Here is a 4,275-nt window from a genome sequence, read left to right as displayed (position 1 = left end):
AGAATATTACTTAGAGTAAGATACTTGGGTTGATATAATTTTTTAGGTTCATATTTGTGTGTTCTTATGTTATTCTTTTTTGATATTATCTTTCTCACAATTACTGTTTTGCTTATTTCACATGTTAGAATCTGTAGGTGTTTGATGTTTTATGTTATTTAATTCTTGCCAATAGGGTATTTTAAGGTTCTTAAATTTATTTTCTTTCTATTGATTTCCCAGTTCCCTAGAATGCTATGTAGTATCGGATATGAAATAAATTTGTTAAATCTCTTTGTTCACTATACCTTTTACTGTTTTCTAAAATTCTCAACCAAATTACTAAATACCAATACATACATTTTAACTCTCTTTTATTATTATTAATATTATTATTATTATTATTATTATTATTATTATTATTATTAGTTATCAATGATGGGTACTATAGTACCTATTGTGTTGCCATCACAATTGCCTATTTTTCAACCTTACCTTTCTCATATCATTTTCTGTCTTGTCATTCTCATTTCATTTCATTTTCTGGAATATAACTATTTTTCAACCTTACCTTTCTCATATCATTTTCTGTTTTGTCATTCTCATTTCATGTCATTTTCTTGAATATAACAGTCTGCCAACTTTGACAACAAAATAGGAACACCATTTTATCCTCAAAAAGTTATATATTTCCTTTTTAACCTCTTATTCGTGTTTATATTTCCACCCCAACATTCGATGCAATCAAATCAGGAGTTATATGCTAAGTTTTCATTTCTATTTGATCAATGAATTATCCTTTCATTCATATAAATCGTAACATAATGGATACACAATCATTATTACATTCACGGAGATATACAACAAAATTAATGGAATTAATGGTATGAATAGAATTTCCCTAAATAATAACCACTAATCTGTACCTTTCATGATTTATCCAAAAGTGACATAATCAAATTACTCAATAACTTAGGGTATGTATATTTAATTTTTGAATGATAATAAATTGCTACATCATTATTTAGTTTTCTATACAATTTAAATTTTAAACAAAAATTTTGTAAAATACATTACATTCTATATAAAGTTCAATGAAGATATATTTAGGAATTAAAAAGGTTTATTTTTTGACAATGAACTTCATATCCACCAATATAAATCCGACAATAATTGAGTTTAATCCACTTGAGACATGTCACTTCATTTGATTCACACATTAAACATGCATTAGAGTTTAATCCATTAACACATGTCATTCATTTAACTCACTTATTAAACATGCATCATGGAGCTCTAAGAATCCAAAACATAATATAAACTCTATCACCGAATCACCTACCAACCGAACAAGTATCTTTTGAAACATCACTCGGCTGCGTGAAATACGTGTCTGACTCAAACCCTCCACCACTGCTGTCATTCGACGACAAACCATGTTGTATTGCTGCTGCAGTTGACGCTGCAGATATAGTCGTCTCAACTTGCATAGGATACAAAAAATCTTGATCACTCCCCCACGCGCCACCTTTCAACTCACCCACAACGCCACCTGTCTTCTCCGCAGCTTGTTGTAACTGCAACGCAAACTCTAAACCCCAAACAACTTCATCCATCTTCGGACGTTTACGTCCTTTCATTCGTATACAACTATTCGCCACCTCACCAAACTTCAACAAACAATTAGGAGCAATCTCATCACTTATTCTCTTATCAACTATCTCATTCAGCGTCCCCTTTTGATAGTTTACCCTACCCCATTCAGCCAAATTCACCTCCTCATCCGGCAAACCCCGGTGTATGATCACTGGTCTAGCACACAACACTTCGAACAAGACAACCCCAAATGAATAAACATCAGATTTGTCTGTAAGTTGTTGCATTCGGTAATATTCAGGATCCATATACCCTAATGTCCCTTTCACAGCTGTACTAACATGATCTACCCCTTTCTCTTTTGGTCCTAACCTTGACAAACCAAAATCCGCCACTTTCGCAACCCAATTCTCATCGAGCAAAATATTAGTCGACTTCACATCGCGATGAATAATCGCACGATTTGCACCTGTGTGAAGATAATGTAAACCTCTAGCTGCACCGATGCAAATTTCTAAACGTAGTTTCCATGGTAAATGAGCGTTGTTTCTTTTGTATAAATGATCCTGTAATGTCCCATGAGACATGTAATCATACACAAGTATCATTTCGCCATCGTCCTCACAGTATCCGATTAATGAAACTAATTGGACATGGCGTAGTTTTGATAGAAAACCGATTTCGGTTTGGAACTCATGAGAACCTTGACTTGATGTCGCTTTTAGCCTTTTGATTGCAACCACGGTGGTAGAATTGTCGATGTACCCTTTGTACACCATACCAAACCCTCCTTTCCCAATAACACAATTTTCATCAAATTCTCCGGTGGCATCTTTCACTTCCTTGATTGTAAACCGGCGACACCTATCCGACGGAAGGCCTGAATCTTTAGGTGTTGGTTCTTCGGGATATTGCTTCTCATCTGTTGCACCACCTTGTTTTACTCGTCTGTGCCAGAAAATTATAAAACCTAAAGCGAAGAGTAAAAGTAACACGCCGCCAGCGCCACCAATTATGGTGGCATACGGCAGAGTTTTCTTGTTCTCTTTTATGGAAGGTGGCAGTGGTGGTAGCGGTGTAAGGCTGAGCTCCGGGTTGGGGCCAGCAAGATTACCGCCCATACTAATCTTGAAAACTTCTAAACCGTTCAAAAAAGCATCACCATATTCGTCCGCAGCTTTACTGTTAGGAGCCATCGCGAGCCATAAATCTTGTTTTCTTCCACTACCATCAAAATCGTACACAAATACGACATAATCCTGAAACACAGGAAGCCCGGTACCTCCACTCCAGTAAAAAACATCGGCTTGATCTTCAGCCGTTTGATTATTAATAAAAATGCTAAATACCACTGCACCCTGTTTCGTATATTGCGGGATAATATTACAAAAGTGGAGCCTAAGCTTGTAATAAAACCCGGAATCCACCGGAAGTAGCCACGTCAGATTGTAATGTCGAGACAAATTTCCCATACTCCTTTGTGTAGCGTAAACCAACTCAGGTGCTGTGTAATTCGGTGTGTTGGCAGTGTAGACGATCGGAGTCTTGTTAACTGGCGTTAACCCCATAGCTGATACTGGGAACACGTATCGATCGTCTTGATCCCATGATCGATACATCCCTGTATCAGCAGTTGGAGAAATCTGTCCCCCACCGACGTTTAACCTGTAAATATTCTCGAGACCCGTGTTCTCTGCGATTATTAGTCCAGAATGTTGACCGACGTATTTCACACTCGTGGATTTATGATATAAGTTTTCAGGGAGTGAAACGATTTCGATACCATTAATGAAAGCGTACGAGTTGGGGGAGGGAGTAAAAGTGACATTTAATGATTGGGTATTGTTTACGTAGATAATGAATTCTTTGATAAAGTGGGGAACTGGGGGATTGCCACCGAGGCTAGTTGCTAGATAAGATGAGGTTAGGAAAGCACTGAAGTTAGATACGAGAGAGTAACCGTTGGATGATACGGAAAAGAAAGATTGGTTTGCATTGTGGTTGGAGTACGTGGCGGGGTAGAAATAGAGGCGGAGGTATTTAGGGCCGTTGGCCACCGGAAAAGTGTAGGTAAACGATGAAGTGTTAAAGATTCGCGCGGTGGAGTATGGGATTTCTGGGACGGAAGGGTCGCGGTTGTTTGGGGTGTAGGTGAAGGAGGTGGCGGAGGAGATAAATTTGGAATTTTCATCGGTGTCCCATTTCCGATCAGAAGTGGTTGTTGCACCACCGCAGTTGAGGAGGAAGTAGTCTGTGGGTTTGTATGGTTGGGCGGCGGTGGTGGAGAAGAGGATGAAGAAATAAAAGAGTGGTAAAAGGAAGGTGTACATGGTGGTGGATAAGTTTACTTGCTTGTTTAGTGAGGTCCTCTTATAAAAGTGGATCGGTTTATACAGTTGAAGCCTGAAGGAATTGTTTAATAAGACTTTGAAAAGTCATGGTTATCGCCATTTGCCAATAGCCAGTAGGGAGCATTTTGCACCATGGAATGTATAACGTGTTTATTAGATATTTCATGACTTGATATAGACGTCATTTGGATTTTGTTTCAACTAATGACGAAGGACATCCCTCCGTCACATTTCATTTGTATCTTCTTCGAAGTTGGTCGTATATGATTTTTGTTCATTTATGATGTTATTTAATTGTATATGTTGCTACAAACAAGCAAATATAATTTATGATTTGTTAAAACCATTA

General features: G+C 37.6%; 1 pseudogene; it reads right to left on the bottom strand.

The window, feature by feature from the left end:
* Positions 1 to 1,209: 1,209 nt before the first annotated feature.
* LOC145097719 (receptor-like protein kinase FERONIA pseudogene) lies at positions 1,210 to 4,038 on the bottom strand (annotated as a pseudogene).
* Positions 4,039 to 4,275: the final 237 nt, after the last annotated feature.

Source organism: Lactuca serriola, chromosome 4 (genome assembly GCF_051521515.1).
Source record: "Lactuca serriola cultivar US96UC23 chromosome 4, Lser_US96UC23_V15, whole genome shotgun sequence".
Classification (NCBI taxonomy): domain Eukaryota; kingdom Viridiplantae; phylum Streptophyta; class Magnoliopsida; order Asterales; family Asteraceae; genus Lactuca; species Lactuca serriola.
This window is presented reverse-complemented; position numbering and strand designations above follow the sequence as displayed.